A 10,919-nucleotide genomic window follows, 5' to 3' on the forward strand; every position below is an offset into this window, starting at 1 on the left:
ATGCTATGACCTCTGATATTGCGATCACCACTGTGTCGGTACCTCTGATTTGTGAGACCTCTGATATTGCGATTGTCGATGTCTCCTGGACCTCCGATATGCTCTTCTTTCTTTCCTTTCAAAGGGAACAAAACCCCTTAACTTCAACGGATCATATCTTCTGATCCAGAAGTCCATATTTGGACTTCCACATACTGTTGGAAATATTATTCCGAGCACTATCCAATTGAGAGGGTACGATTTAGCTTTGAGTGCTTCTGTTGATTGGAATATGACTGCAAACATCTTTACTCTTTTGCACACTTTGGGCAGCTGAAAACACATTTTGCAGTAGGTGACAACATTGGCTCCAATTGGGGACAGTTCATTGCTGGCAAGGTGCTGAGAACCTGCAGACCAATAGCCTTCACCCTTAGGAATGGAGTTAAAAATATAAGAGACTTATATAACCAGAAAATCTCCATGGAACATTTTTCGTAGGGAGTCATTTCCTCATCAAACTAAAATGCAGAAAAATAAATTCTAACAACTGGAAATTAAATGCTCAGCTAGTGAGCTTATTTATGTACAACTCCTACTTATGTACAAGGCTCAGTTCACCCAAGTGAAGTCAACCTTCCAATGATACCATCTCAACATCAGGGCACTGGACCTTATGCCATCGTTCTCTAGGAATTCAACAATTAAAATAGGCATGTACCACATAAAAGCTTTGGACAAAATTTTTGATATGTGCCCCAATTTCAGTAGTTGATGCTCAACTCTTTTAATCTCCTCCATGAACATTCTAATGGGGCTATGTTCTTGAAAATCAGTGGTTAACATGTGCATACACCCTATAAGAGCTTCAGACCAAAGGTTTGACACATACGTTGGAATAGATGTATATTGTTGTAGGCCAAAGAAAGATACCATGTAGTCAGCTACTGGATCATGGAACTGATGAGGAAAATTTGTAGTTGTCTCCCTTTCTTGAACAGTTTTCAGGGAGGAAACTTTCTGCAACAGGTAGCCACAGACTTTGCTTGGCTCTTCAACTTTTGGCTCTTCTTGAAAAATTTGTCTCTGAAAGCCCTCTCTCCACTTGTTTGTAAGTAGATCCCTTTGACAATCCACGACCATCTCATGCTCCTGAGAATCATATGAATCACAAATCGGAGGGGGTTCTTTAACTTGTTCTCCAGGTGAAGGATGTGACTCATAAACTAGAGCCTCTTCTTTCTGGGCATCTTCCCATGATTGGGATTCTTGCAGTTCTGCATCACTCGACTTCCCATCGGATTCATACTCATCATAGGAAGGAGAGTCATTAAATTCGGCTGAATAAGATCTCTGAGGGTTTATTTGTAGCTCGATGGTGTTTCCTTCTTTTCTTTCTTGATCACTGGGCAATTCTTCTTGATGTGAGTAGATATCTTCTTGGAATGTAGTCTCACAAACATCTTCATTAGGGTCATTAACCTCAGGAATATTTTCAACATTAAAATGTACGCAACAATCTTCAAACAGAGCATTCAGTGGATATAATCTTTTGCAATAATGATTGAATGCTATATGAAAACTTTTTAAGGGAGATATTATGCCACGAGGTATTGTTCTGTACCAAAATCTAACATATTCTTCTAAAGAGTACATGAACAATTTCATTTGGGCATCTTCAAAAACAATGCCCTGTTGTTTTGTGCATTCATGAAAATTCTTAAGGTGTTGGTCCGACCTTCTATCTGTGTTTCCACTTAATCTAGGCAAATAGGTATTCCATTCATGAAATGAAGGGACATGTTTGGGATAACCAACAATAGAAGAAAAATCTAGTGGGGAAAATTAGTTAGCGAAGAATGCAGGAATGGCCATTTTGAAAACCCCTTTAGGTGAGTGATCTCAAGTTCAAAGTAGGGAAAATTTTTAGCTGTTTAGCATCAAAGCGAGTATGAGGCCTCTTGAAATCCAAGATGATCAAATAAATATATAGACAGTGGAGTCGCCAGGATGTTTATAATGAAATTCAGACAATGGAGTTGCCAAGGTGAGAGATATTCAACCCACGCTTCCCTTGCTCACTTGATATGGGGAATGTAAAAATTGTCGTACCCAGGGAAAAATATTCTGATTCGTTCCTTGGAAATGACGACAGAAATATGTTGTCACTTTTTCTAGCACATGTAGCACAAGTGCTTCAGGAGATATAGAAAGCTTCCTAGAGACAACCTCTGGGTTGATTATAGACCAATGCCTAGGACATCTTAAAGAGAGGAGTGCTTTTGGATATTATGAGTAGGGATTTATACTGCACTCCAATTGTCACGTACTTTGAAAAGATAACAAAGGGGTCTTGGTTCAATAGTCTTTCATCAAGGTGAGTGCAAGACAATACAAGTATCTAAATGCATAGGGATTAAATCGGGCCAATCTCAAAGAGAAATGTCTGGTTTGGTGGCCGACACAACAATAGGCAACTTAATATTGGATTTGTAGTAAAATGAAGAGGAGGAAAGAGAGGAGGGAATCCGATGCATAGGGTTGGAAACAAGGCGTAATCCTAAGCAACAATGTTCTGACAGAAGTATGGAAGACTGGAGAGGTGGAATGGAAGAAACAATGGAGCGCTAATTAAGGTACCAAACTATATGCATCATGGATACATTTATCACCAAACAACAATTAGTAAATCAATGCACATTACAGGTACTGCAAGCTATCAAATAACATAAGTAAATCTCTTCAAGAACACTTACCAACGCTCGTTCTAAATCCACTTCAGTGTCTTCTTCATCATAATTAATAACTTCCACTTTCAGTTTGTCTATGGCCATAAGCATGAATTCTTTTGGACTTTCATTATCTTTGTCCTCATTTGAGGATTCACTGACTTCACTTTCAGATGAGTTGGCTTCTTGGATATAGAGACTCCTCATCTTAGCCTTCTTCCTATCCTTTTGTATTTTCCTAAATTTTTCTCTAGGATCATAGTCCTTTTTTAGGACATTTTGAAGCATAGTGACAAACTTTGCCACAATTAAAGCACTTAAAAGGTAACTTACCTTTATATTTTCCTGAGCCTCTCTTGAGTTTCCTCACAAACTTGGCTTCTTCTTCATTTGATTCACAACATGAATCATCAAGCTCTTCCTTGGGCTTCTTGTCTGCTTTAAAGGATGAATTCTTTGTTATAGGATTGCCATTGGAAATTCTCATCTCATAAGCAGTAAGTGTGCGTTAGCTAATCCAAAGTGAAAGTGTTCAAATTAGTCATTTCTTCAATGGTTGAAACCTTGGGATTAAATCTCTCAGGAAGAGATCTCAACAACTTTTGAACTACTACATATTCTTCTAATTTCTCATCAAGGCCTCCTATGTTGTTCATAACCTCATCAACTCTTAAGAAGTACTTTGCAATATCTTCATTGTCATGCATCTTCAAAGACTCGAATTTCATTCTAAATCCTTGAAGTTTAGCTTGTTTTAGCTTACTATCACCTTCATAGCAGCTACTCATCTTATCCCATATAGATTTAGCAGATGTGTAGTCCATTACTTTTACAAGTTCTGATTCAGGTAGGCCAACAAGCAAGGCATTCATGGCTTTAGCATTGCATGTGAACTCAATCTTATGATTTCTAGTAATCACTGCTAGAGCCTTTTGATATTCTTCTTCTACACCATCACATACATAAGCTCCAAGTGATTGAATATAGCTCTTCATCCTTACTTTCCAAAATACATAGTTTGTTCCATTGAACATAGGTGCCCCATTAGTAACTCCTCCTTCCTAGTTTTCCATGGTCCTCAATCTTTCTTCTAGCTATTAAACTGATTTGAAGCAACTTTTCTCTAATACCAATTGTTATAAACTAGGACAATATTGAGAGAGGGGGGTGAATCAATATTGTAGGAATTTCACAAACTTTATTTTATTGGCACACTACCTCTGTGTCCTCTATCTTTTTGCTGCACCGAACCATGTCTTGGCACTAAAGTTTGGCCGCCGACTCCTTTATCCCGACACTCCTCTATTGTGCCTTCAATTTCCTTCCGGAGTCTACCTTGTAGGATTATGTGTTGCAAGGGGCCACCTTTCCACTTCTCCCATTAGTCGTCGCTACTTAACTGTACATGCCAATGTGTCCTGGTGCCTGTCATCCCGCCGTTCTTATTTTCACACTCTTAAAACCTTTCAGGGTCAAGGGATCAAGATGAGTTGTCCCGAAGGGTCCGCCCGGTACACCTGCACACCAATCAAATGCAACTGCATTGAGTTGTCTCTAACAACTGCCACATACTCCCGATGCCCAATCATCCCACAGGTTCCGTTCAAAGTCTTCCAGGATCAAGCTTATGGGATGATGTCATGCTTGTGCCATCCCTGCCACGTAGTGTCTTTAGATTGGTCCACATGTCACCGAGAAATGGTCCACTTAGCCACTTGAAAAGTCCAAAAATGACTTCCACGTGTCACCTTGTGCGTCATGCTGACGTCATCATCAATCAACCAAATGCTGCCACGTGCCCTCTCCTCGTTGGACCCCTATCGCCTGTTAGTTAGTCACCCATTTTCTTATGGTTCCACTTCTGTGATCACATGTCATAGTCACATCGCGATCACAATCACAACCATACAAAATCAACTAGTGGTTTTCGGACCCCCCTCAAGTGGTTTGTGGCATAGAGGGCGGGTGGGTGCAGTCATCCTCCATCGTCAATCTTGTGATCAACAGTTTGGGAAAATCGGCCATTGCACACCCCCCTGCACATTAATGCTCAAAAGCGCTCGAGCCTGCACATGACTGACGATATGTGGATGGGGGCGCATGGCGACAAATCCACCCACATACATGCTTGTCTTTTAATGGTCATGCTCCGCCGTCCTTCCGCCAAATTGGTAATGCACCAAAATAGACCTACTCTACATCACTACCAATAATAGCTCTACAAACTTACTTTTTTCGGTCTTGCCTTACATTGCCCATATCTTCTGATCCAGGAGGCCATTTTCTGACTTCCACATATCATTGGAAGGATCTTTCCATCCAAGTGGGTTCCACCTACTATTTAAGTGATCTTCTACTCTAAAAATGGCTTAGAAGTCACTGTACCTTCTCACCTTTCCTATTATTTTTCATTCTTCTCCTTATACCTATATCCTGATCGCTAGTGTCATCATCATTAAAACCTTTGACACCTTTTCCATCCTTTTCCATTCTTTGCCATCAATTAAAACAAAATTCTAACAACTCAAAATCCTTGACTAATTAAAAAGTCAAAACATGGTAACTCCATTCAAGGGAATGATTAGATATTGGTCTCACATACCAATAATAGAAAGCATGAGAGGAACAAAGATAGGTAACAATATTCTAAAGTACTATGTTGATTAACATAATTTTGGTGATCCCCTGATCGGGGTGCGTGCAAGAGAATTGTCCACTTGGGACCCAAGCCATGAATGATTTGATGGTTATTAATGTGGGAGGGCGGTCGTGGCAGGTGTGCGACATGTATGACATATATGAGGTGATGCGAGGAGGCATGGGAGAGAGCAAGTTGGGTGGAAAGTCGTGCTGAGAATTAAACAACCAGGTGGTGGAGGATATCGCCAGTTCTTTGCATGCAATTTGGTTGTGGTGTATTGCAGTTCTGGGAGCTGAGGATCACTGATCGAGCTCCTTTCCTGCGACAAGTTTGGACGACAGGCCTCAATTGTGGAAGGGTCTCGGCGCAGGCTTCATGGAAATGGTTATAGGGTATGTGTTGTCTCTTCCCTTTGACCCTTTCCAGAGACATACCGAAAATGTGACAATATTTCATACAATCTTAGTTCCCTCCCATGAATGGGTGACTTTGAGATTCGATATGGTCTGTTCGTTAGATGGGAATATGGTTGAATCCGTTGTTTTTAAACCGGTTTTAGTCCTGTATAGTATTTATTACTTCACATAGGAATGTATGGCATAGTACGGACCTTCTCTCTTTGCGAGAAGGGTATCTGTCATGGTTGACATGATTGTTTCTATATTTGGTCGAATTGGGTTACAATTAGGACCTGTAGGATGTCGGTTTTGGTTCACTGTTACTCTGAATTTCGATGTGGGAAATGGCCCGAGGAGCGTGCTGACAATCCCTTCCTCGGAAGGAGATCGACTCACCATGGTTTGTATTGTTTCAATGTGGTGCTAGGGCACAAGGTGCTAGCAGATGGAGAAGGGTACCAATGGAAGGGGGACGCCCAGTTCTGTTGTATTTTTATTAGAAATAAACCTAATTTTATATGTCCCCTCTTTTTGTTCTTTGTTAATGCACCAGGTGTTAATAGGTTGAAAGCCCGCCTATTCTGCGAGTCGTGGGCATCTGGTCGACTGACAGTTTGGATCAAAGATTGTTCTGTTGTTTAGTGTGAGTTTGGTGAATATGGCTTGGTCAACCGCAATGAAAAAACAAAATAATACAAGAGGGTGCAGACGTCTCCGAAATGCAACACCTAGGGAGGGAAGATGAGCTTCCTCCTCGCAACTGCCAAGGCAAACTGGCCAGAAATCACAAGCTCGACATATCAGTGCTGCGACTCAAGCTTATGTCACAGGCAACCCTGCCCAGGTGAGACAGATGATTGCAGGTTGGGAGGCGGACCTCAACCAACGAGCCGAGCAGGAGATACAGGAGGAAGAATGGAGGATGTTGGTTCTGCATCCCGACAATACCCGCAACAAGCTTACATAGTATAAAAAATAAATTCATTTCTATTGGATGATGAGGAATATAGTGGCCAGAGAAATTATGAACACAAGTTTCATTAAAACTGATCCAAGATTTCAAGAAATCCAAAAGGAATTCCAACTTGTCCAATTTCAAATTCAGCAACAAAATGTTCAGTTGGGTCGTATTGAACGGCACATCAGGTGCCCGCCTCAGTCAGATATTCTGGGTTCCAGTGCAAAGGACCCAACTCCAATGGAGTCCTCAAAGGACTAGCTCTAGATGTTTTTTGTTTTGTTTTTGTGACTGTTGTTAAATTTTGATGTTGTATATGTCTTTAAGTAGCACTGCTATTAGTAGGTTAATAGTGAACTCAGTTCTAGACATTTAGGCCTATAAAGCTAAGTTTGACAGACTTAAGAACTTCAAATTTTGGATGGCATATAATGCATTCCGATGGAAAACAGACCTAGTTTCCCGATGGGCAGGTTGAGGCCACAAAATGTCTATTATGGTTGTAATCTACTTTTGTTAGAAGGGGTGAAGCATAAGAACGATAAGGAAGACGTGAGAGGAATCCTCAAACCTATACATAGATTATGAATTTAAATTGGTGTATAAGAGTCCAGATATACAAATATTAGAGACAAAAATATTCAAAAAACGTTTGATTAATAAAACACAAATTGTAAATCCAAAAATATATTATTATAAATTCATTTACATTTGTGGCTTCCTCTTTCAAATAAAAAAGAAGACAATTATTAAAAAAGAAAGAACAAAATAGAGAACAACATTGTTTAGACATATCAACCAAAACCAATATTACTTGTTAATTTGTGAACTATCCAATATTTACATGAAAAAGATATACTTTTACCATTTATATATTATTTATGATATTGACGTTCCATCAACTTACAATTCAACTAAAGGCAATATTACTTGTTAATGTGTGAACTATCCAATATTTGTATTAAAAAAATATAGTTTTATCATTTATCAAAACATATCATTAAACTTTTAATCCATATATATATATATATATATATAAAGGCAATATTACTTGTTAATGTGTGAACTATCCAATATTTGTATTAAAAAAATATAGTTTTATCATTTATCAAAACATATCATTAAACTTTTAATCCATATATAATATATATATATATATATATATATATATATATATATATAATGTAAATGAGAGCCCCAATTTTGTGATGATATTCAAACACTTCAAACCTTTACAAGGTAAACTGAAATTTTAATTAGAATGTGTAAAGCTTGCATAACGATATTAAAAATTTGAAAATATTTGTTCAACATGAGTGGAAGGTTAGAAATCTACACAGGCCAAGTCCTTTTAAAAAATCCCTCAAATGAAACAAAAAACCTCGCCCTTTAATGCTTGCCCCACACTATGAGTCAAAAAGTATGCATTTGTATTTAAGTAGTGAAAGAATCAAATGTTTTTTTCACTAAACAATGTGGTGCATTTACAAAAGTTCTTTCCCTATAAAGATGTTGTATCCTAATCAAGGTCACCATCAACTATATTTCTCAAAATATACCGAAGTATGCCAGGAACAAGTGAATAGGAATATGTGCCAACCAACATGCATATTGGATACTTTTTATAGAATCTATAATTGAAAGAAAAACTAGGAAATTTTGCCAATAAACATATATTTGAGATTTAGTAGTGAAAATGAAATGTCATTGGTGCATGGATGGTCCTATGAATTTCAATGGGTCAATTAAATGTTGGGATTTATTAGCATATTAGATACTTTTATAAAATATACAATTGCAAGAAAAATTGAAAAATTTTGCCAATAGACATATTATGAATGATATTGTGAAAAAAATTCTACAACTTTAAAAGGTGGAACTCTCATCAGTTTGAGAAGAATCATAGAATCTTAATTTATTTCTCAAAATGTTGGCAACTCTAAATAAAATTTCCTCTTTTAAGCAATCATTTGATAAAAAGGAGGAACTCTCATCAATCCAAGAAAAATCATAGAATCTCAATTTATTTATGAAAATATTGGCAACTATGTCTAGGAACTTTACATATTGTGTTTTCCTTTTACAATTAAAAAAAAAAGTTTTGTTTTTGCCATCACTTGATCCATCCTAAACTCCATGGAAAAATGAATAGATACATATCTCCTAAACTCAATGGACAAATAAATGAATAGAAATATATAACAAACCACAATGAATAGGAATATAAATTTACTTCCTGCAACAGGTATTGGGATGGAAATAAACAACTAATTAATTAATTGATATTGCATTGTTATAGATATGGATGATCAAATTTTACATAATTTGTCCAATAAGACCTGTATTTTCTCATTGCTATTTCAAACCAAGGTAGGCTTCATGTTCCCATTATTGTGACGAACAATTGAATTTTCAATATCCAAAAACTCCACACTTGGGTTGTGTATCCTTGGCCGAATACATGCTAGGAGCTATTCAGAGGAAGGTCAAGTTGTAAAATGTAATCAAATTGGGAGGCAATGTTCCAAGCTTCCACAATACCCTATCCTCCCTGTCTTCATTCTGAGACATGCAATAGATCCACAAATCAACAATACCATGTCCTTGTTTTGAAAAATGCAATAGATCCACAAGTCAGTATACATGACTACAATTAAGAAAGCTCATAAAGAAGAATAATTGAATTTTATTATTATTTATTGTTTTTAAAGAGACATTTTATATAATGATAATGAGATACAAAGATTGGTATAAAAACTAACCGTGCTTTGCCACTTGTAATAACTCACGTTTCTTCCATTCTTTTAAGTAAAAAACATTCATCGTATATGCCCAAGCATAAGCATTGAGATACTACCATTTAACTTTCCTTGGAGGTTGACAAACCAAAGTGCAAACAAAGTTTTTTGTACCACAATATCATCATTTAAAAAGAGAGGATATTGTCCAACTTAGCGTAAAATTGAGGTAAATAAAAGCAAAAATGATTTAGAATAGATAAGTATTTTGGATTTCGATACTTCAAATTGGAAAAGTTGTTACCAAAGTGGTTGGATGATCTCCCTTGAAATAACATTCTTTCATTGCTACAAATCAAGCTATCTAGGAACTAGACAATAGGAAGAATTTAGCCATTTGTAATCATCGACATTTTCAACATTCATGTATTGTAGCTTTGTCTGGAGGGTTTTCTGAAAACCACATCTGCATAGCCCCAAAATTCAATCTATCTGTTATAAGATGAAAAACATGTTTCAATCTATCTGTTATAAGATGAAAAACATGGTTTTCAGGTTCCCGACAGAAACAAAAAATATGTTGAGGTATATGTTGAATGAGAACAAAAAGAATGACCCATAACCAAAATAAAACATAGTATGACACTGAAATTAGATTCATACCTGGGCATTTATTTTGGATGAATTCACCATGAAAAAAGTAGCTAGCACATTGTCAAAAATTAATGCATAATGATAACTAGCGTACCCCCTAAGCAGGGGAAGGAAGCACTGGAAAGAAAGAGGTAAAATTTTGATTATATGTAAATGTATTGAATGTAAAATCAACAATTCATATAAAACAAGTATCGCATTAGTGAGAAGCTAGAAATTATGCTCTAGAAAAAGTTACATAAAACATTATAACTTGTATTGGTCAATGTGAAATTAACAATGGTTAATAGGCAAATTGAATCATCTAGTTTTGCTTTGGAAGAAACTAAGTTTAATTAATAGACGAAATAATCTTTTCCCAGACTTTTTGTTTGTCAATTTTACCCAACATATGGTAGAAATTAGGCTTCATTATTAATTACACTGTGTTGTTAAACTATTCATTTATCTAATGGTTTTACTCGTTGTATTTATAATTTGTGTAAAATTTACAAAGGATGTCATTTTTTATTATTATAACATGTCAATTATAAATATTTATTAATATAATTTTATTTTGAGTTTGAACTTCTAATTAATTAAAAAATTGTAAATTCTTTAGAGTGTCATACTATTAAAATATGTTTATTATAATTGTTTTCATTTTATTATATATATGATTAATTACATTGTGTGAAGGTTCTTGTTCTCACACATCTGTAGGAATTTACAGGGTAAGTTCCTCAGACAGAACACCAAAGGACACCGCTCACAAACAGATCACAGATCAATACACTAGTATTTTTGACATGGTTAAAACCCTCAAAGAGGGAAACAGTCCAC

The 10,919-nt window shown here is 36.5% G+C and overlaps 1 long non-coding RNA gene across 1 annotated transcript; it reads right to left on the reverse strand.

Annotated features, from left to right (window-relative positions):
* Positions 1–8,959: 8,959 nt before the first annotated feature.
* Positions 8,960–9,949, reverse strand: LOC149214263 (uncharacterized). The gene is made up of 2 exons (XR_016250380.1): positions 9,468–9,949; positions 8,960–9,308 (listed from the first exon to the last, which is right to left on the reverse strand). It is a non-coding gene; the product is annotated as an uncharacterized LOC149214263 (long non-coding RNA).
* Between the last annotated feature and the right edge of the window lie 970 nt (positions 9,950–10,919).

The sequence above is a fragment of the Pinus tabuliformis genome, chromosome 1_1 (genome assembly GCF_031772625.1).
Source record: "Pinus tabuliformis cultivar Carrire ecotype Pingquan chromosome 1_1, CPIR1, whole genome shotgun sequence".
In the NCBI taxonomy this organism is placed as follows: Eukaryota; Viridiplantae; Streptophyta; class Pinopsida; order Pinales; family Pinaceae; genus Pinus; species Pinus tabuliformis.